The sequence below is a fragment of the Callithrix jacchus genome, chromosome 13 (assembly GCF_049354715.1).
Source record: "Callithrix jacchus isolate 240 chromosome 13, calJac240_pri, whole genome shotgun sequence".
NCBI lineage: Eukaryota > Metazoa > Chordata > Mammalia > Primates > Cebidae > Callithrix > Callithrix jacchus.
In genome coordinates this window covers 100,012,872-100,037,067 of record NC_133514.1, presented here as the reverse complement: position 1 = coordinate 100,037,067, position 24,196 = coordinate 100,012,872, and the positions used below count along the sequence as shown (strand labels likewise).

General features: G+C 36.3%; 1 protein-coding gene across 6 annotated transcripts in view; it reads right to left on the bottom strand.

Annotated features, from left to right (window-relative positions):
• WDR7 (WD repeat domain 7) overlaps positions 1-24,196 on the bottom strand; it is a 390,067-nt gene that overhangs the window by 118,372 nt on the left and 247,499 nt on the right. The gene's annotated exons all lie outside the window — the stretch shown is intronic.

Genomic DNA, 24,196 nt, shown 5'->3' with positions numbered 1-24,196 from the left:
ACTGGACATGGTGGCTCATGCCTGTAATCCCAGCACTTTGGGAGGCCAAGGTGGGCAGATCGCCTGAGGTCAGGAGTTCGAGACCCGCCTGGCCAAGATGGTGAAACCCCATCTCTACTAAAAATACAAAATTAGCTCCGTGTGGTGGACTCTGCCTATAACCCCTGCTACTTGGGAGGCTGAGGCAGGAGAATCACTTGAACCCGGGAGATGGAGGTTGTAGTGAGCCAAGACTGTGCCATTGCATTCCAGCCTGGGCAAAAAGAATGAAATTCCATCTCAAAAAAAGAAAAAGAAAAAAGAAGTGTTTAAACCTTGCTGTACCCATCATCAAGCTCCAGCAACTCTGAACCCGTGGTTAATCTTGTTTTAACCACACCCCCATTTGCTTGCTCTTCTTTAACTCCCTCTCTTACTTGTCTCTTTCATGCCTTCTTTCTTTCCTTCACTTATGTACATCTGTCTCTTCCAATCATAATTCAAACATATTTCCTAAATCGCTTAATCTACAATTTGCCCCTACCCCCTTTCTGGAAGAAATCAGTTCTTGTATCCCACAGTCTCCTCGAATCTGGATCCTGCTGATTACATTCCTATGACAATCTCTAAAGTGTTTTTCTAACCTCTGTAGTTCCTATAAACTGGTTGAACAGATTCCATTTGAATTTCTGATGATTTCTCAGATGCTGCTATGTATTTCCATCAGAAGTGTAGAATGCTTGGCTCTCTCTTACGGTGATAATGGGAGCTACTGCCCAGGTCTATTAATACATTAGGGGTGGCAAAGATTATATTCTATTATTCCTTCTTAGTTTATTGGCTACGATATTGCTATAAAGAAGAATTTCCTTTCATCAACCATTTGATTATGCTGAGGTACATTTGTATAAAATGTACTAATTTTCAAAATAAGTTATTTCCCTAGCAACACTCAAAAATGACACTGAGGTTTATGTGATTTTTGCCCCCAGTACTACTTTAAACTCTTGAATGAATCCAAGTAAATGCGATAGGTTCCTATTTCAATCCAGTACAGTTAGGATTGTCTTTTTACTTTGCTTATAATATTTGATAGAAATATAAATAGATAAATTGCTCCTGGATTCTCAGTCACTGTATGTGGAGGTGTTTCGACATTAAATTACATTTCTTTCCACATTTGTATAATTTCATGATGTGTGTGTGTGTGTGTGTGTGTGTGTGTGGTTTCATAATAAATGTAAATACAATTTCATGTAGTTTTTACTACTAAATATAAAAGATTTTTCTTCAATTTAAGTTATCAAGGTACATTTGTAACTCAAAATCCACTAGAATAAAAGTAGTCAGAAGCTAAGAAGAAACCCTTATCAATAACTTCTAAAAATTGTCTATAATCGGGCCAAGCACAGTGGCTCACACCTGTAATTCCAGCACTTCGGGAGGCTGAGGTAGGATGATCACTTGAGGCCAGGAGCTTGAGACCAGCCTGGCCAACATGGAAAAACCCTGTCTCTACTGAAAATACAAAAACTAGCCAGGCATGGTAGTGCTTGCCTATAGTCCCAGCTACTCGGGAGGCTGAGGCACAAGAATCTGTTGAACCCAGGAGGTGAAGCTTAGGATGAGCCAAGATCATGCCACTGCACTCTAACCTCGACAACAGAGCAAGACTGTCTCAAAACAGAACAGAATAAACAGAAATTGTCTACAATCATAAAGGGAAATAATACAATCTAGAAGTTCCTTATTGTTTCAGGTAAGATACCCCTTAGATTTTAGGATTAATTTTAGCTTTCAGTCTTTTCTTCACCAAAGCCCTGCCTTTCTCTTACTCTTTCAGCCATACTTACCTTTCAATCTGTGAGATTATCTATCTACTTTCTTATGTCTGTAATGGCTTCGGGTCAATTTTTTGCCTTGAGAATCTTTGCCCTAATAAATATTTTAACCTGTGTCAGTCCTATGGATCTATGACTGTTTTATACAACAATAAAAAAGTTTAATGTTCTCTGGTTCATCTGGAGATGATCACACCACAAAGATTCTGGCATTTTAAGGGTAGAAAAAAAGGTTAATTGAAGGTGAGTTTGCTTAGCAAGATAATGTATTCAAACATGAACTTACACAGTCAGTTAATCATCCTAAACCAGAGCAAAAGACTCTGCGCACAGATTCTCTCAGGAAGAAAGTGCATTACTTATCTTGGTTTCCACATGTGGAAAGCAGGAACGGCTGCCACTCTCTACTCTGCACATGGGCAATAACTGTAAAAACCTAATAATGTCACATAAAAAATCATGAGTACCTTGAAAACAAAAAGTTACAAAAAACATACTGTTGCCCAAAAAGGCTATTGTTGTTACCAAGTTTAGAGGTAATTAAGTCTAAATGCAAAACACTTCTAATTAAAAACTATATTAGATGAAGTTTTGAAAAATACACTGCGTTAAAACTTATTTTGATGCCAGGTGCTGTAGCTCACCCCTGAAGTCTCAGCACTCTGGGAGGCCAAGACAGGCGGATCACCTGAGGTCAGGAGTTAGAGACCAGCCTGGCCAACATGGTGAAACCTAGTCTCTACTAAAAGTGCAAAAATTAGCGGGGCATGGTGGCAGGCACCTTTAATCCCAGCTACTCGGGAGGCTGACTCAGGAGAATGACTTACAACCAGGAGGTGGAGGTTGCAATGAGCTGCGATTGTGCCACTGCACCCCAGCCTAGGCAACAGAGTGAGACTCCATCTCAACAAAACAAAACAAAAATTATTTTGAGCATTCTCATATTTAACAATTCTCATATTCTGCACATTTATCAATCCATCAGTTTACATTTAGACTAAACAATGCATTAACTAAAAACTGTATTTACTGCACTTTAAAGGTTAAGCTGTGAGTCAGCAAATTAAAAATTCTCTGAATAGCACATTATAATTTAGATACATTTTGAACCACAGTTAGATGGAATTAAACAAGGTCATAATCAAATTTTTAAAATAACTTTATTTCTGGGTAATAGAAAAAAATGATTTGCTTATCACTCGTGAGATGGCAAGGAATCTACTTGCGGTCCATTGCACTTTTCTTGAATTTGACAGAACACCACATCCAACTTCCACTGAAAATGGAAAAATTGCCTGGTGTGGTGGCTCACACCTGTAATCCCAGCACTATGGGAGGCTGAAGAGGGAGGATCACTTGAGGTCAGGAGTTCAACAGCATGGCCAATATGGTGAAACCCTGTCTCTACTAATAATACAAAAATTAGCCAGGCGTTGTGGCACATGCCTGTAGTCCCAGCTACTCGGGAGGCTGAGGTAGGAGAATCGCTTGAACCTAGAAGGTGGAGGAGGCTGCAGTGAGCTAAGATTGCACCACTACACTCCAGCCTGGGCGACAGAGCAAGACTCCTTCTCTAAATAAATAAATAAAAAAAAAAATAAAATGAAAAACAAATATATCAATTGGCCACTGTTTTATTAATGAATACTAACTACCCACACTTCAATTCTCAAAAGAACAAGTAAATTTTACCACCAGAATGAAGATTATTAAAAATAATACTGAACTAATTACAATTTCATTCATGAAATTAAAAGACCTCAGTGAAACACCATCTGCAGAAAATATGAGAAAATAAAGACAGGCCAATAAAAGATACAAAACCTCAACAGTGGATGAGGTACTCTCCAGCATGCTTTTAGGCAAGGTTGTTATTAAGTAGAAAACAAAAGCAAGTTACTACCACCTACCGCATTAATACACAATGCTGCCAAGGGGCAATCACCTTGATACTTAAGTCAGAAAGGTCGATACTTATTTCAGAACATTCCTGAAACAAGAAACTACTAGGTGGTGTGTCAGGAGGGCAACTGCATAAGCAAATTTGAAAGAACCTGCAAGGATTTATCCATTCCTAGACATAAAATGCACTGTTCAGAGAGTGACACATCTGTTGAAAATATTTTCTGTCCATACAGTGATGAGAATCACACCTTATGCTGCTGCAGTAGAAGACTGAGTCATAAATCACTCATAACCTTTTACTTCCCTTAACATCATATTTGTCTGTCTTTTGTCTAGTTGTTAATTTGAGCTCTGGCTTATATAATCTGCTTTCATAAGCTGGTGCACTTCCAAATCCTAGCACAGTTGATAATTTACTATTAGGATGAGCCATGTGAAATACCAATATTTAACCATCTTTGATCGTCAAAAATGGCAATTTCATATGGCACAAGCTAATATTTGATATTTGATGGTCCTTAATATCACTACACCTGCAGCATCAGCATTTAAAGAAAATAATCACTTGGGGTTTCTCCCTGTGTTTACCTGTATGACTATATATACATGATTTAAGGGAGGTACAAAATAAGAAAGACAGAAACATTTCAATCTTTGTCTAGCATTTAAAAATATCATAGCTTTTGGCCGGGTGTGGTGGCTCACGCCTATAATCCCAGCACTTTGGGAGGCTGAGGCGGGTGGATCACGAGGTCAAGAGATCGAGACCATCCTGGTCAACAAGGTAAAACCGTATCTCCACTAAAAATACAAAAAATTAGCTGGGCATGGTGGTGTGCACCTGTAGTCCCAGCTACTCGGGAGGCTGAGGCAGGAGAATTGCTTGAACCCAGAAGGTGGAGGTTGTGGTGAGCTGAGATTGTGCCATTGCACTCCAATCTGGGTAACAACAGCGAAACTCCGTCTCAAAACAAAAAACTCATAGCTTTTAAACAAGCATGTTATATAATTATATATACATGTGCCTATATAAATGTCCACAAAGGCAAACTCTACTTTGTAGTTACCAAAATTAACTTGATTGGAAACTGGTAGGTTCAGCATTATGATTTCTGGGCAAAAAAGCCTGAATGACATACTGCATATAACTATGTAATACTGCTATACTTTAAAAGTAGCCACATCAATATTTTAGGACTTGTGTTACTGCCCAGAACTCTTCTCTTCCCAGAAGCGGAGTGGCCTGTTCCACTCAAGCCAACTGCTACATGCAGTTCGGGAGGTCACAGAACTGACACTGGCGACATTCTGAGCAGACTGCTTTGTGATATGATGATCAGTCAGTCAAAGCGAATTTTAAATGAGGCTGACCTTAACAATCCTGAAACTCTTCTCTAGCACTTAAAAGCCCGAAAATTTCTCCACTTGCCAAAAGTAGTATCCCACCTTTAAACCATCAACTCAAACACACTAGAGTAAATCCTCTCCTTGCCATTTTTATTCTTTCTTTACTCCTAGATTGCTGTCCCAGTGAACTGACAAGCATAGCTAAAATGGATGGCACTGCAAAATTTTACAACATATAATGCAACTGGGCTGCCTTTTCTATTTTGGAGAAAATACATTGTAATGACCACTGGCACTGAGGATAAGAGATTATAGGAACCATTTCTTCAGTCTGATAAAGCACCTAGTAGCAGGCTCAGAAATCCATAGCAATTAAAAGGCAAATAAAAGTTAAATATAGAATTTGTACATCTATTGTACATTATAATCAAAGATGTGATCTTGTTAACAGATCATTAATTATTCCTTATCACTAACATCCCTGTGAAGTACTAGGTAAGCGATGGGACATTACTAGGTCATTGAAATGCAAATTTGGGGGCAACAGTTGCCAACCATCATTTATTTATCTGTAAATGCAAAATGGAGTTGTGCTTACGCCACAAAGGTAGAATTCATTTTTTTGAGGCATGGCCTGGTTTTCTGTTTCAAACCTACCCGATGACTATACTGCCTAGAGATCTAACCAGCTATGATAAAAGTACTTCTCAGAAAGCAACAAAATAGAGAATAATTTCTTGGTTGTCCTTTTAAAACTTGAGACAATGACATTATAGTAACTTGATTAAAAAGTATTTTATAAAGAACATAATTAGCATTATTATTTTAAAAATTTTTCATAGACACAGTCTTGCTATGCTACGCACACTGGTGTCAAACTCCTGGCCTCAAGCAATCCTTCTGCCTCAGCCTCCCAAAGTGCTGGCATTACTAGTATGAGCCATCATGCGTAGCCCATGATTAGCATTATAAAGAACCAAGCAAAGGGGCCGGGCGCGGTGGCTCAAGCCTGTAATGCCAGCACTTTGGGAGGCCGAGGCAGGTGGATCACGAGGTCAAGAGATCGAGACCATCCTGGTCAACATGGTGAAACCCCGTCTCTACTAAAAATACAAAAAATTAGCTGGGCATGGTGGCACGCGCCTGTAATCCCAGCTACTCAGGAGGCTGAGGCAGGAGAATTGCCCGAACCTAGGAGGCGGAGGTTGTGGTGAGCTGAGATCGTGCCATTGCACTCCAGCCTGGGTAACAAGAGCAAAACTCCATCTCAAAAAAAAAAGAACCAAGCAAAGAATAAAATTTTAGTGATCTGAAAATTTGGATTCATGAGACTGTATTTAGAATTATAACAGTAAGTTATTCCTTCTAGAACAGTTAGCAATTTATAGTATCTCAGCTCCAAATCCATTACTTCCACCCTGCTTTGTAATACTGGAGCTGGACTCTGGAAACACGTCCTTTGCCAGCTGGCAGAATGTAAAGCTTCATTAACAGAGGTCAATGGAGAGATCCTGCAAGGGGAAAAACACTTCCCTTCCCAAGCTGCTGTGGACCACCCAGCCCTTGGAAAATGGCAGGCTATGTGTCTACAGACCAGCTTGGACCAGCCCATCAGCTCTCCTTTATTCTTAAAGTTTATATGATGATCAGAAATCATTAACACAAGCATTTATTTTTTACACATTAGATATAGTCAAGATTAGTTTCAGCCTTGTACAGTTTAGATTTTTTTTTTTAAAACAGTAAGATACAAAACTAAAGGTAACAAATGGAAAGTATGTTGTACTGGGATCTAATTCCCATGAGTAGCTTTCCTTAGTGGGGGCTCAAGGAACACAACAATTAATTGAATTGGGCATGTGCAAAAGAAAACTTGAAAATGTAAAAGATGCCTTAAAATTTTTAGAAAATTAGGTCAATCCTTAGAAACACATTATTGTCTTTAATACAAGAATTTTTAAAACTTTGATGACAGTATGAAAGATTTTTTTTCTCCTATGACTAGCAACAAGCAAAATTCAGAATATGACTTACTCTGATACTGTTTCAATTTTGTTTCATGTAATATAATGGGGAAAAAATATACCTATTTAAAATAATGAATTATAGGTAAAACGCATCGTGGCTTAATGGACATGAAATAAAACTGGACGTGAAAAATCTACTTTCTATTCTAAAGCCTACCTAATAATGCAGTGACATATGCTAAAAATCTCTAATTATTATGCTTCTATTTTTAAATCTATAAATAAAACTGTACTAAACTTTCTACCCATGGGTTGTATAGCACCCTTGAAAACTGGGAAGGGAGAAATACTGGGGAAGGAATAGAAAAATTAAATTGCTATTCCTAATTCTTAACATAATCAGCTATTTTGAAATATAGCATTACTTATACTACTATAAAATATAAATCTATATTCTACTACCTAGGAAGAACCACTTTTTAAGAACTATTTTGAAATAATCTTTGGCTTCTAGAAATCCTGCATAAATACAAAGCGTTCACAGAATTCTTCACTCAGATTCTTCTGAGGTCAACTTAAATAACCATTTTATGATTATCAAAATTAGTTAGTTAGTATTGGTAGAATACTACTCACTAGCCTAGGGACCTGGTTTGAGCCAGTCCCGTTTTTGGTTCGCATGTCCACTTCTGGATCCCACACTGTATTTAGTTGTTGTGTGTCTTTTTTTTTGTTGTTGTTTTCAGAGATATTAGTAGACATTCATTCATTTTAACACAGGACTAAAAAAATTGCCTTATTTGCAGTGCACTGTCTTCCTGAGGGGTGAATTCAAATGAATCCACCAAAGTATTTTTAATAAAAGCTGTGTTTAAGTACAAACTGGCTCAAATATTTGGGAAGAAAAGTTAATATAGGAAAGCTACTGAGTACAGTAATCCACACTAGACTTAGTATGCAAACAAAACATCTTAAGTGTGTGTCCCTATGTACATATCTCCTGGAGACTGCATTTTTAATAGTCACTTTTAAAAAAAAATATTATTGCTTTGAATTTTTAGACTAAAAGCTATCTAAGTCCTATAAAGAAAAAAAGACCTTTTGTCTTATGTGTGTCTTTAGTCTCCTCCAATCTGTGACGGTTCCTCACAGGGCTCATCTTGTCTTCCAAGACTTTGACATTTAACAATGGTTCATTTTGTAGAACATCTCTCAGTTCGGATGTTTTCTCATAATTAGATTAAAGGTACACCTTTTGACTAGAATATCACAGATATATCCTTGCAAGTGTATCATTTCAAGGAAAATATTACGTTGAAATGTTTTATTACTGACAATGCTAACCTTCATAACTTGTTTAACCAATTGCAGAGGATAAATCAACTTTCTCTTTGTAACTGATACGTATCTTGGGAGGAAAAACTTGAAGGCTGTGTTAAATATACTGATCTTAACATCCACTCGTGAATCTTCTCTGCAAGAGTTATTTCTGTGGTCTTTGCCTAATCAAGATTTCCCTCATTCTTTCTATATTTATTAACTAGAATCCTTCTGTAAGAGCTATCCCTTATCCTTATTTACTTATTTATTCTGTTGTAATAGTATGGCCTCATGGGTATTTTATTCTATAGATCATCATGCCATCCATAAAATATATCACATTTTGTTGCCTAAATTGTTCCAGTTTTGACACCTTCAGCTTGGTCCCAAGTCCTTTTGACATGCCCTTATCCTTTTTAAGCCCTTCCTTATTATTATTATTTTTTGACATCACAGACATTTGTTCCAAGCCCTAAAATCAACTACTTCTCCAAGGAGTCCTGCTTCCTTTTATTTGAGAATGGTATTTCAAAACCAACATCTTAGCTATAGGTAGGGATATTGCTGCAGGAGTGTCATTACTCCTGGACCCTCTCAGTGGCCAAAGGTAGGAAATATATGTTTCCATATCAATCAAGGTATAAAAAAGTATATTTATTTAGTTTTTAGTTTACATACCTGCAGATATGGAGGTATGCATACTAAAAACTATGAGGTCATACTGATACTTTGAGATTCATTCTATGCTTTTCCTTATTTGTAACAGAGAGAAACATTTTTATAATCTTGGTCACTGTTATTTTTAGGTACCTGAATCATACTATTTACTACAAAATTGAATCAAAGTGTAAACACTTTTATGTCCTTCTTTTTTTTGGCTCAACAATAGAAAGGTAAAGACACATAATAAACATTATCAATGTCTCTACAGTATTTTTAAAGCCTCATGTAGTTCTGCCTGAACTCACCCCTTCCTAGTACCCTTTAGAGTAATCACTGTTCTGAGTCGTGTGGTTATCATTCCCTAGATTTTATTTTCTTACCACATACATTTGCAACCCTAATAATAAATTATTTCATTTTAGATGGTTTTGAACTTCATAAAAGTTCATTCTTTTTCCATTTTCTTTTTTTGCTCAGTATATTTGTCCAATAGTTAATGCACATTTGTCTTGTTTCCAATATTTGTTATTTCGAACTGTTACAAACATGCTTGTTCATGTTTCCTGGGTCACATGTGAAAAAGTTTCTGTAGATATAGAAAATAGTGGACTCACAAGATAATATACTCAACTGTTTTCCAAAGCAACTAAACCAGTTTACGTACTTATAAATAAGTGTAAAGGAGTTCTGGTTGTTCCAAGTCCTCAACAAAATTGGATAATGTTGGACTTTAGGCTTTCAGTTTGGAAGGTAGAAAATATTACACTGTGCTTTTAATTTGCATTTCCTTGATAATAGGGTTTAGCATCTTTTCATAAGTATAGTGGCCATCTGTTTCCTTTCTGAGAAACATTTTTTCAACCTTTATCCATTTCTGCTATGCATTTGTCTTTTTCTAATTTTTAAATATAAAGGTAGTTAACCGTAACTTGTCAGTGACCTATGCTACAAACACCTTTTCTTTCTCTTCATGCCTTTAAAGTATTTTTGATTAACAAAAGTTTGTAAGTTTACTGTATTTGAATTTATCAGCCTTCTTAATGGCTTGGTTTGGCTTTCTGTCACCTATTTATGGAATCTTTTCCCATTCCAAGGTCATATTTTCCTGTATTATCTTTTAAAAATTTTGAAAGGTTTTATCTTAAATCCAGAAGCAATTGATTTTTTGGTGATGATAGGCATTACAGGATCCAATTTCATCATTTTATCTTATGGTTAGCCAATAGTATATATATACCATTTATTTTAAAATTCAATCTTTTATTTCACTAATCTACAATGCTAGGTCTATATAGAATCGAATTCCTAAGCATGCATGAATGATATCTGTGCTGCTTATTTTGTTCGGTGAGTCTACTCGTCTCTCTTGAACCAAGGTAACAATGTAATAATTATTGTACATTCAGAACAGAGTAAGGGAAATCCGTCCATCTTGTTTATCTTCTTTAGGAGTGTCATAGCTTTTCTTAGTCCATTGCTCTCTCATATAAATTTGAGAATCAGCATGTCAAGTTCAATAGCAAATATTAAACTGGCATTTGGTGTGGAATGGTATTAATCTATAAATAAGTTTATGAAAATTGACATCTTTATGATATCCACTACTCCAAGCCACAAAAAATGTACATTTCTCGATTTAGGTGTTTCAAAATTTCTTTCAGTAAGATTTTAAATTTTGTTCTAATAAGTCTTATATATTTTTTGTTAGGTTAATACTTTGGTATTTTAGGTTTTATAATATTATCTAGTTGAATTTTTTATTACCTACCTCAAAAGTTACAATGAGGATTATATGAGTTAATATTTGTAAAGTGCCCAATATAGTAGCCAGTATATCATCAGCACTATATGTGTTTATTGAATAAAACAAAATAAATCACATATTCCATTTATCTCTGGCATATTGGTTTTAGAATTTTGCAGTTGTTAAAATAATGATGATGAGATTTTGATTGTGATTGTGTATGATTTGTATCTTAATTTGAGAGTAACTGAGATATATGCCATATGGAATCACCCACCCAAGAAATGCAAACCATTTTATTTACTCAAATAGTATTTTAGTTCCCTTGGTAGTATATTCTGTAATTCTTTTCTCTTTTTTATATTTTTAATTTTTATGGGTACATGGTAGATGCATATATTTAGGGGTACATGTGATGTTTTGATACAGTCATACAATGTGTAACAATCACAACAGGAAAATGTATTTAAGTGTAATCTTAGCTATGCAATTTCATTTGGTAGCCATAATTGTTGAAATTTTTTTTTACTATTTTATTCATTAAATTTGAGCATCTATTATTTTAACTACACAAATATCTATTTACCCTAAAAAATTTTTTTAAAATCCTAGTGTATCTAGCAAATTTTTCTTATCCTCTAATTCTTTTGATAACTGGGTAAGTTCAAATTGTATTGTCATCTGCATTCCTCCTATGACAAAATTCCTACCTGTAAGTTTTGTTTAAGTATTTTAAATTTTGCTGTCTATATTTTTCTTCCTGGTTTTTAGCATTTTATTAGTTAGAATGGTCTTTCAAAAAATGATGATTTTTTTACATTTTCCACTTTGTTCACCAGTAGATAGAAAAATTATTCATTTTTGATTCAGCCTGCTGATTGACACCTGGATATCCTTGGTTTTCCAAATACACATTACAAGCTGTTCAATATTTGTAACTCGTTTCTTATATTGCTATATTTGCTAAAATGTCCATACTAAATAATACCATTAATATGCTACTTGTTAGAATATATCTAATGTGAACCAATTAAGGATGATATAGCTTTTAGTTTCAGCTTAATAATACTCTGTATCATGCTAATGCATTTTTTTCTACTCATTGTTTATTAAGAGTCCTTATCTGGAGAAGATTCTGAATTTTAAAAATGTCTTTTTAAAAATTTTTTGCTTCTGTTGAAATCATCATATATTTTTTCCTTTGACTACTTGTATACTTTTTATATCGGACAATGTATCATACCATGAATGTCCAGGTTAACAGACAATGTACCTTCAAAAAGATTAGCAAAATCATCTCAACGATTACATCAAAAAAGAGAAAGTTTCAGTTAAAATGTAAGATAGTACAAGGGCTGCTTTATGTATAACCACTTTAGTCTTCACTCAATACTTCAGTCATTGCTCAATAAAATAGACAAAGATTCAGTGACTTGGTAGAGCTTAACTATCATAAATAGGTAAATTATATATAGCATGTTGGAAGGCAACAAATACTTTAAAAAAGAAAGTATAGAACAATATACAAGGTATTGGATATGTGGGAGGAAAGGCAATAGTTTGCAGGATTACATAGAGTGACCTTGACAGGTCTCATTGAGAAGTTGAGAACTGAGCAACTGCTTGAAAGAAGTGAAGGAGTTAACCAAGAAGGAATCTCAAAGAAAGAGCATCCCAGCAGAAGTCCGCCTAGCATGCCTGAGAAACAGCCAGGGCACTGGAGTAAGCAAAGCACACAATAGGAGAAAAGTGAGTTCAGGTAGTGCCTTTCAGGGGATCAGAAGGACTCTGGCTTTTAGACCATTTGAGAATTTTGAGCCAAAGATTGATGTGATATCCACATTACCTTCTTTTTTTTTTTTTTTTTTTGAGACAGAGTCTTGCTCTGTCGCCATGCTGGAGTACAGTGGTGCTACTGTGGCTCCCTGAAACCTCTGCCTCCTGGGTTCAAGCGATTCTCTTGCCTCAGCCTCCAGAGTAGCTGGGACTACAGGTAGTCGCCACCACGCCCAGCTAATTTTTGTATTTTTAGTAGAGACAGGGTTTCATCATGTTGGCCAGGATGGTCTCAATCTCTTGACCTCATGATCTACCTGCCTCAGCCTACCAAAGTGCTGGGATTATAGGTGTAAGCCACTGTGCCTGCCTAATCCACATTAGGTTCTTAAAGAATCACTACCATGACTATTATGCTGAAAGGAAAATGAGGATGAGGCAGGAGGGCTTTGCAGGAAGCCAGTAAGAATAAAGGTAGGCAACCTCGGTGCTAACAGGAATGGCAGTGAGAGGTAGCTGACTGTGGGATATATTTTCAAATAGACCCAATAAGATATATTTGATAGATGTGTTATGTCAGAGAAATAGAGGAATTAGGGATGAACCTAAGAGACTGGAAAAAATGAATGAGCATCAACTGAGAGAGGGAAGACCACAAGTAGAATAGGTTTAGATGGGAAAACAAAGAACTCTGATTATTGAGTTTTTGAAGGATATATAACATCTAGCTTTCAAAGTTTTGTCTATTTTCTAGGAATCTAGCCCTTTTTTGGCACATACAATGTGATGCCAAATTCCAACTTCTAAAACACACAGACGCAAATCAGTTCTGCGGTTGCTGAAGTAGTGCGAAGGGCCTAGGCAGCCACTGAGCCATCTCCACCTAACCTCAGGGCTTCGAAGAATATAATTTAAAAACCAAAGGCATAAGAAAAGAGATCTACATTTATTGATTTCACACAAGCATTCAAGTCCTCTAGTGGACTTGGGTCTGGCAGTGCCCACTTGAATTGGGTAGCACCAAGAAGTCCATGAGCACTTACCATTTGACACATGGGCCAAAGGGCAAAGAAACAAAATAGACTTGGGCTCCCTGCTATTCAACAAAGTCTTAGAAATTGTGTTTTCTAAGGACATAGCAGGAGGTCTACAAACAAGTTCACAAAATGCTTTGGTATACTTTTTACTGAAAGGCTTTCTAAGAGAACCATCAAAAGCTCTGCAGCTCTTAGAGGGATTACATTAGATGTTCACGGTCCTTTCTTGACATAAAATTGTTTGAACTTACAGAAACTTAAATACTTTCATTACAGAGGCCCTGGTGCACTCATATATTAAGACATGCAAATATGAAGGAATCACTCTTCAGAACTTTCAGAAAACTATAGGCCAAGTTTATTTAAAAACTAGAAACCAGAATGTCCTATGCAGGAAAAAAAAAGTCACCAGCAAACAATGTGACCTGATATTAAACTGGCTACAAAGGCAATCCAGTGACAAAGAATCAAGAAAACTGAACTAAAATGAAAACTTGAATCAAAGTAACTAGTATATGCTTTAGGTAGTTAGCAAAAAGAGTCTTGTAACATGCTGCATCACATTCTAGACAAAAAAATTGTGATAAAGCCTTCACAGTACTTACATTCCTATAAGGATATAGTTCTCATTTTGCTTTTACTTGTAAATATTGTATGTTGTATAACAGATTTATCATTTTTAACTGTGAGCTACACTTGCATTATACACCCTGTCTTAATGATATAATCTCATCTACACTAAACTAAAACTACCTAAATGCTATGACCACAGATGTTATATTTAGCTACTGAAGTATTTTCTTTACCTAAGTTACCTCAAAGCCCTTTTGTATATTCAATGGCAAGAAAGGACCATTAACAGACTTTTCAAGGGGTTGTGAGTTTTCTGTTGTCCTTTCCCTTTTGCAAAAAGCCAGAGAGTAAATATTTCTAATTCTGCAGTCCATACAATGTCTATAGCAACTACTGGACCCTGCTGTTATAGCATGAAACAACCATTAATAATATGTAAACACATGGGTATGGCTGTGTTCCAACAAAACTTTATTTGCAAAAAATGGAAAGGGGCTCAGGTTTGACATACAGTCAGGGTTTGCTGGTCTGTGGCCTATAGCACAATTATATTCAACATAACACAAGTATATAAAGCTGAACATGTTTGGAGAATGAATTAGATAAAGGACAGACAGCAGAAAAATATTTTAAAGATGCTCAGCTTCAAACACATAGCATCGCTATGGACTACTGGAATGTATAAAAGCAGAACAACTGGTATAGGACAATTAAAGGAAGATAGGCAAGTTCAAGTGTCAAAATAAGTACAAGCACTCTACAGTTAAAATAATAATACATCACACTAAGTTCATAGACGTCTGTAATTTTAGATGAAAATGGCCTTAGAAGTAGTCTTGTGTGAGTTACTTGTTAGCGGCTTAACAAAAAATGCTTGCAAATTAAAGTTATTTTGGGAGATGTAGGATGAGATTACATCATCAAGACAGTCAGAGTTTATAATGTAAGTGTCAGACTGCAGTTAAAAATGATAAAGCTGTTATACAACATACATTATTTACAAGTAAAAGCAAAATGAGTAGTCAAAACTTCCACCTGATCTGAACTTAGTATGCTGATGTGGTTGAAATGAGATACAAGGTAATAAATATATAGAAATTCATCCAAATACAAATAATAACAAAAATATTTAGTGTTACATTTAAACATATAAAATGTGTATCATAATGTGGCCAAAGAAAGGTGTATTTTTACACAAACCCTCTGAGAATTAATGTGCTTTACCACAAACAGTGAAAATCAGCATATGTTACAGAAAAGAACAGCATGAGCTTTGGGGGAAAAAAAATGCATCTGGATTAAGACTGTTTATAAGACAGGTAACTTTAAGGAAGTTACTTAATTTTTAAGAATATCAGTTCACTACGTACCAAATGGTGATAATACTATCTGCCTCATAAGGTTCTTATGAAGATCTAAAAAATATATACAGATTTTAAAAGAGCTATTTCCTTTCCTTACTCTTCTACAAACAAATCTAACAACAACAACAAAACCTGACATTTATAACTATTTATATGTTGGCACTTTTTTCATGCATTGATTTATTCAATCCTCACAATAACTCTATGAGGTAGGTGCTACTCTTATATATTATTCCTGTTTCTTAGTTAAGGAAGCTGAGCCACAAAGTATTCAAAGCCACACAGCTGTGATGTGGTGATACAAGATTCAAAACCAAGCTCTGGTTCTCAAATAACAAAATCACAATAAAAAGGCTGACCTACCTAAAGAATTACTTCTGAGAGTAGTACAATGTCATTTATTCACTCTGATTAGTTCCTGTTATCTCTTCCATTTGAAAATATTTTTAAAAGGTACAGTTTGTGCATTAACGTAGCTTCATGACCAGAGTTACCATAAAATACTCAATTTAAAATAATTATACAAGATCCTATATTCTACTGGGTTTCCTACTCTGGCTACACATCAAAATTACATATGAAGCTTTAAAAAGAATACAGATGCCTGAATTCCATCCCTGGAGTTCTGAACAGGAAGCCAATCTAAATGCTCAGATACCCACATTTTAAAAACACTCTGCACGTGATTTGAGTACATAGCTAGAGTGAAGAGTCACTGTCTAAACACAGATGTAATGGTGATGTAAGTCCAGTGACATCTGCAACCAGGATGATTTTCAAAGATAAAAATACAAGTGAGAGGAACATGGGATGCTGAGTGAGTACACTGAGAACGAACAAGACAGAGAAGAGAGTAAGGAGCCAGACAGGAAGGCCAGATTCATTCTAAGTGCTAGGATGGCCAGGTTGGAAACACAAAGGAAAGCAAACAGAAATGCGATCTCTATGGCCACAGAGGCAGTTCAGCAGCACGACCTGATAACTGTTTGTGAATAGTACAAATATCTGTTATTTTGCCATTGCTTATCCTTGCAAACGGCTTGTCGTTGTTGCTACTTTCGACGTAACTTGCAACTACCACTAGTTTTGTTACTAATTGCAATTCTGGCTGAACTAATTTGTAATTCCATATTATTTTTAAAAATCAAAATAACAGGTAAGCAATTATTTCTACAAACTCTTGCAGTAGTTCTTATCCATTTTTATTTAATAACCTTCTTTTGAGAACCTAATGGAATCTGTGGATCCTTTCCCTAGGGGAAAAAAACCCCACAAATGTCACAAATGTAGCATTTTCCATGTAATGGCAGGTAGATCATGTACCTTGGCCAGCATTACAGTGCTTCTAAAGATTCACTGTGGGAAAAATTAATTGCCTCTAATGTATCTCACACCAAAGAGAAAGCCATTCCCAAAACGCAGAGATGTGAATTTTTAATGTCTATGCACATCCACAGCAACAGCACATTTCTAAATGAAAGCTTCAATAGATGTCCATATTCACAGGTGACCTGGTACTTGCTGGCATTCCCTCTCTTCTCTGTAGCAGCAGTTCTGAATCTTCTTAATAACACACAAAAAACATGTGAAATGGTGAAAATATACTGGTTTAGAGTTGGAACACAGGTGTTCAAGTCCAGGCTTGGTACTTTTTAGCCACGTAATCTTTTAAAAAATTTTTTATCTATGCCCTCAATTTATTGCCTACACAAAGAAAGTTTAATCCAATTTTATAAATCTTTAGTAAATATATTTGGTGGTACTAAGCAAAGCTTCATTTTCTTCATCTGATAAATGAGAATAGAAATGGTACTTATTTGATAGGACTAAAAGAGTAAATAAGATCGTACATGTAAAGTGCAGAGCAAAATGTCAGGCAAAGAGTAATGGTCAATGACCAGCTATTATTATTATTATTTTTTTTTTTGAGACAGAGTTTCGCTCTTGTTACCCAGGCTGGAGTGCAATGGCGCGATCTCGGCTCACCGCAACCTCCGCCTCCTGGGTTCAGGCAATTCTCCTGCCTCAGCCTCCTGAGTAGCCGGGATTACAGGCACGCGTCACCATGCCCAGCTAAGTTTTTGTATTTTAGTAGAGATGGGGTTTCACCATGTTGACCAGGTTGGTCTCGATCTCTCGACCTCGTGATCCACCCACCTCGGCCTCCCAAAGTGCTGGGATTACAGGCTTGATCCACCGCACCCGGCCCAATGACCAGCTATTATTAACGTGCCTTACATTGTGCTAAGTGTTGGACAAAATGTGTCTTGCAAGGTAACAAGAGATATGTATGAAGTTGGAATTAAAAAGGTGTTAAATAAATGGTATTTCTCTCTCTCTCCATTTGTTAAAATAGAAAGAGAACTGGGACACATGCAAGTCAGCATGCTGCAGAGGAAGCCAGCGAGGCTGCCCATCTCCTCCCAACCAGGACTTAAGTCCTCCCTCTCCTCAGTTCTTGGGGATATTTGTGGCTGACAAGTCTAAGGGGAGTCCCTCTGCGGGCTTTGCCCTAGGATAAGGAAAGCTGCCTTATCCAAAGTTACGCCCCCTTCCTAGGCCTCCCAACCCTTCCCCAATCCAATGACTGACTGACAAAGGGATATTAAAGTTGAGCCCTGATCCCTAATTCGGGACAAGTCTGAAGGGTCATCCGAGCTCCAGAGTTCCCCAAGATCAACTGAGGCCTTCTATGCAACTAAAACACAGTTCAACTTCCCCTCTGCCTAATACTGTTTCACTCCCCTAAAGATAGATATTGATCCTAAGAATACCCCTGCACACAAATCTGCCTCAGAGTCTGCTGCCTCGGGAAATGACTTATGACACTTGCCCAAAGTCAAAAAGCTAACGAGAGAGCAAAATGGAATTTACTACAGATGCGCCAGCATAATTCCACAATTATAAAATGAGCAGAAGAGACCCAATCAGAAAACAAACCAAAAGACCTATAAGGTAATGTCATAAATAATACCTTAAAACATTCTAATAATGCCTCATTTGTGGGTTGGAATAAAAATGCAGAAGGCTTTCTACTAAAGTGTGCCGATATAAAACAAGACAGCAGCCATCCCGGTATGGGGAGAAAAAATGGGAAGGTGATGAAGCAGGTGGATTTCCTGGGATGCTTTGTATTTCACTTCAGCAGCAGAAGACTATTTGGACCAAAAGAAGCTTTAAAGTCAGAATAGTTCCTGCCTTTTATTTTATGCAAGAGAATACTGCAACCCAGAGGGATACATAGCTTACCCAGGGGTACAACATAACACTGGCCTAGTCTAGGCTTCTCATTAATCTTCAGAGTCCTTCAGCTTTGTCTTTAATATGTGATTTCAATATATGTAAAATGTAATTCCCACAAAAGATTCATCTATGTTCACAAAAGTACAAGGTATGTTACCAAACTAAGTATGACTTTTGAATTATGCATCAGTGTTCTTTCCCCCATCAATGTGGACAGCTGAGATTTCACTACATTATGAGTTTTCACAGAATGCTTTAGGAGGAAGGTTAGAACTCACTATCTATGCCTCTAACTACATTAGCAATTAAAGTTCATTAAATATTGTATCTTAATGGCTTTATCTCAAAATGAGGATAATTATTATCTCATTCAATAGGATGCCATAAAGAGTAAATATTTAATGGTAGCAATGCATTCTAAATGCCATATAAACAAACATGGCAATACATATAGCAGCTTCCAGCAGGTTAACATTATAATAGGTTAATATTACACATGCCTGATCAAAAAGAGTGCATGAAAGTAAGACACAGGATCACTGAGACATCTGACTGTTTTCAAAGGAGAGCATGATTTAAATTGACAAATCTAAATTTAATTAAAACATCCCAATTCAAATAAGAAAGGTCTTGAAAATCCCTGTGGCAGGCAAATTTACCATCAAGGAACTTAAGACCTCTGAGCAAAAAAAACCAAAAAATAGGTTAATGGGATAAAAGTAAAAAGCAAATCCATGAGTATAAAACACTTTCATAATTGTTAAAATAGGCTAAGAACAAGAAAGGAAAAAAATATTAAGGACATTCTACACATTTTAAATTGGTTCTACTAGGTACTATATCATTCATTCTGATATAGAATTCCTTGCCTGCTACAAACTTCCATAGAATTTACTAAGAAGCATTGCAGCTTTCCCTTCCCATAGCTAGTCCTTCACCCAAAATGCTCAAACAAAAGCCAGGTTCTAAAGCAATTAAATATTTAAAATGGTTGCATAAATTTCATTTCTCTTCACTGGGAAAGGTGACGAGAAACTATAAAAGTCCCTCCCCATAGTGCCGTTCAGCCCAGGTTGAGCTCATGCCAGAAATACACTCCAGAATCCCTTTACATATAGTTCAACTTACTCTCTTTTAACAATCCAAATGATCAGTACTAAGGCCCTTCGATTCCCAAGACTTCTTTGAAAAATCTGTTTCTACACTGCCACAGCTTTTCAAATCCCTCTTTTCCCCTCTTTCCTTTTTTTCTAATGATAATAGTAACAATTTTCATATAAAATTATTGTAGTTAGTGGACTACAGAAGTCCCCATTATTGTGTAGCTATTTCATTGCTTAGTTCTAGTAGCAATTGTTCTATAAATTTGGAAGCTCCAGTGTTAGGTGTATATAGATTTAAAATTGGGGTATTTTCCTGTTGGACAAGTCCTTTTACCATTATATAACGTCCCTCTTTGTCTTCCTGCTTTTGCTTTAAAATTTATTTTGTCTAAGGATAGCTACTCCTGCTCATTTTTGGGGTCCATTTGCATGGAATATCTTTTTCTATTCCTTTACCTTAAGTTTATATGAGTCATTATGTGTTAGGTGAGTCTCTTGAAGACAGCAGATACCTGGTTGGTTAATGCTGTCCATTATGGTTTGTTAATTCTTATCCATTCTGTCATTCTGTATCTTTTAAGTGGAGCATTTAGGCCATTTACATTCAACATTAGTATTGAGATATGAAGTATTGTCCTATTCATTATGCTACTTGTTGCCTGAATACCTTGTTTTTTTAAAAAAATTTATTGTATTTTTGTTTTGTAGGTCCTGTGAAATTTATGGTTTCAGGAGGTTTTATTTTGGTGTATTTCAAGGATTTGTTTCAAGATTAGAGTGAAATGGCAACCAACAGAATGGGAAAAAATTTTTGCAATCTATGCATCTAATACCCAGAATCTACAAAGAACTAAAACAGATTTACAACAAAAAAAACACAAACAAACCCATTCAAAAGTGGGCGAAGGACATGAACAGACACTTTTCAAAAGAAGACATATATGAGGCCAACATGAAAAAATGCTCATCCTCACTGGTCATTAGAGAAATGCAAATCAAAACCACACGAGATACCATCTCATGCCAGTTAGAATGGTGATCATTAAAAAATCTGGAGACAACAGATGCTGGAGAGGATGTGGAGAAATAGGAACACTTTTACACTGTTGGTGGGAGTGTAAATTAGTTCAGCCATTGTGGAAGACAGTGCGGTGATTCCTCAAGGATCTAGAAATTGAAATTCCATTTGACCCATTCCATTGATGGGTATATATCCAAAGGATTATAAATCATTCTATTATAAAGACACATGTACACATATGTTCATTGCAGCACTGTTTACAATAGCAAAGGCCTGGAACCAACCCAAATGCCCATTGATGATAGACTGGACAAGGAAAATGTGGCACATATACACCATGGAATATTATGCAGCAATCAAAAATTATGAGTTTGCATCCCTTGTAGGAACATGGATGAACCTGGAGAACATCATTCTCAGCAAACTGACAAGAACAGAAAATGAAATACCGCATGTTCTCACTCATAGGTGGGTGTTGAACAATGAGAACACATGGACACAAGGAGGGGAGCACTACACACTGGTGTCTGTTGGGAGGAATAGGGGAGGGACAGTGGGGGGTGGGGAGTTGGGGAGGGATAACATGGGGAGAAATGCCAGATATAGGTGCCAAGGAGATGGCAGCAGCAAACCAGATTGCCATGTATGTACCTATGAAACAATCATGCATGTTCTGCACATGTACCCCAGAACCTAAAGTGCAATAAAACATACATATATTTTTAAAAAATTAAAAAATAAATTTATTACAATTAAAAGAGAAGTCATATAGAAGCTAATTCACAAACAATAGAATTTTGTTTAAAGATAAACTACGGTTAGAAAAGTGATGACAACAGTACTCTTTCACGGAAGTAGGATAATGAGAGGTAAACTACCCAGCATCCAGCCCCGTGCCTGAATGCAACCAACTAGCAGTTCGTTGATTCACCACGTCCCCACATTTATATACAGATATTGGTACTAAGCATTGGAAAAATTCTAAAGGAAACAGCATTTATTTTTACTTTCCTTGCAGGAAAATATCAAATACAAGAGGATGCTGTTGAGAAATTACACAAAACATGTTAGACTTAAGTAGGGGGTTTACTGCTTAAGTCTAACATGTTTTGTTGTAATTTCTTAACAGCAACAACTTTCAAGGGATAGTTTTAAAAGCACAAATAGTTATATTTCAGTAACCCTCTTCAAATGGGAGTATCTTAAAGCTTTCAAGAAATAGATAGTTTTAAAAGCAGAAATAGTTTTAAGACCTAGGTAGTTTAATGGAATTGATTTCTGGATGCTAAATTTGCTAATGATCTCCTTCCCTACAACTGTGAGGGGTAGAAATTTCCACTTCAAAGCCAAAGCAAATAATCAAGGATTTAAGATTTCTGACTTTTAATGGAAAATTTGTTCAGGTATTTATTAAAAACTGATGATGATGGAGATGAAACAGTTAAATGTCCTAATGACTATATTAGAAAAAGCCATAAGTTTTATTTTTAAACATCAATATTCACAATCTCCTCAAGATACTGTGAAAATATATTTTGCAATTAAATAGCTGTCAACATAAAATATGCTGAGGATTAGATATTTCTTGACACTCTTAGGGAGATATTGAGCAAAAAAAATTTGAAAGGCGCTATACCAAATCATGTCAAAGTTTTATTAACCTCTAATATTCTAATGCCAAGCTTCTAAATAAGAAACTATTTATGTTAAGTTCTGGGCTATCTGAAGTGACAGAGAAGCTAGACTAATTAAAGAGGTCTTTGTAGAAATGGTGAGATTTGAGTAGGGTTTTAGGAATAGATACCGGGGATCTTGAAGAACTTGAGCAAAGATAAGTAAGCCTGAGTGGGAGGTAGGGGCCAGTAAGCATGCAGTTATTGGCAGTAGAGGGAGAGTGATGTGCCCAGGTGGAGAAGGGAAACGGTTTTCAGGTCTCAAGACATTTGAGTTCAAGTTTAGGTCTTACTACTTTTTGGCTGAATCATTTTGAAGAAATCTCAAGCTTATTTTGAAGATCAAATGAGAGGAAAGATAGGAAAGAAAGGGTTTTAAAATTGTAAAGTTACAGCTTGGTGCAGTGGCTCACACCTGTAATCCCAGCACTTTGGGAGGCCAAGGCAGGTGGATCATTTTTGTTTAGGAGTTTGAGACCAGCCTGGCCAACATGGGGAAACCCCGTCTCTACAAAAAATACAAAAATTAACCAGTCGTGGTGGCCTACGCCTGTAATCCCGGCTACTTGGGAGGCTGCGGCAGGAGAATCGCTTAAGCCAAGGAGGTGGAGGTTGCAGTGAACCAAGATTGCTCCACTGCACTCCAGCCTGGGCGACAAGAGAGACACCGTCTCAAAAAATAAGATAAATAAATTGTAAAGTTACAGTACACATTAGTCATTACGCCCTTTCCAACTGTGAGCCACTGAACAGCAGCAGTTTGCATAATGGTCAAAAGCATGAGCCCTGGAACAGGAGACTAGTTGGAAACAAAACTCCTATCCCAAAGGTATGATCTTTGCCAGGTTAACAAAGTAATGAAATCTCTTTATGCCCTGCCAGCGTTATGCAAAAAATGGAGATAACAGTGATCCACTTTACAGGGTTATTACCAGGATGAAGTGAGTTAATGCATGGAAAGAGCTAAAAAAAAAAAAATAGTGCTCAAAATAGTTGCTTTATTGTGCTTGGTGGTGGTATTGTTTAAATTTAAATGTTATTACTCTGATTCTCAAATTGAGATCAAGAGATTATCACCAATAAATATTTGTTGAAGGAAGTCTTTCAAAAAAAGTGATAGGAGGGGCAGCTGAGTCTACTGAAGGGCTTTTATAATAAAACTCACTAAGATGGCCATGAGTTTTACAGAAAGAGTGTGTGGCAACGGTCCAGTGAAGTTCACTGCTGTCATAAATAACAAAGTAACATGCATCTTTTTCTCTTACTTAAAGGCCAAAAAGCAAAAGGATCTATTGCATTTTGTTCCACAAGAATATTTTGTGATGTAGTCAGTAGGACTGTATTTGTTCTTCAAGAGAACACAATTTATTAGAAATAATTTTGCCATATGGTGCCACATGCCACTTTGACCTTACTGAAAGGAGTTCTGACACCCAGTACTAACACAGCTTATTTTAAAGCACCCTTATCCATTATTAACATACCAAGCATAGAAGCAAAGACAGTAGAAAGACATAGCCCTTTTTGATTGTTATAGTCTGTAGTCATTTTAAAACTGTTACTGGAATATTTTTGAAATTACAGGGGTATTTCATAATTCATCATGTAAGCTCTTTTCAATAAACACATTATTTATATGT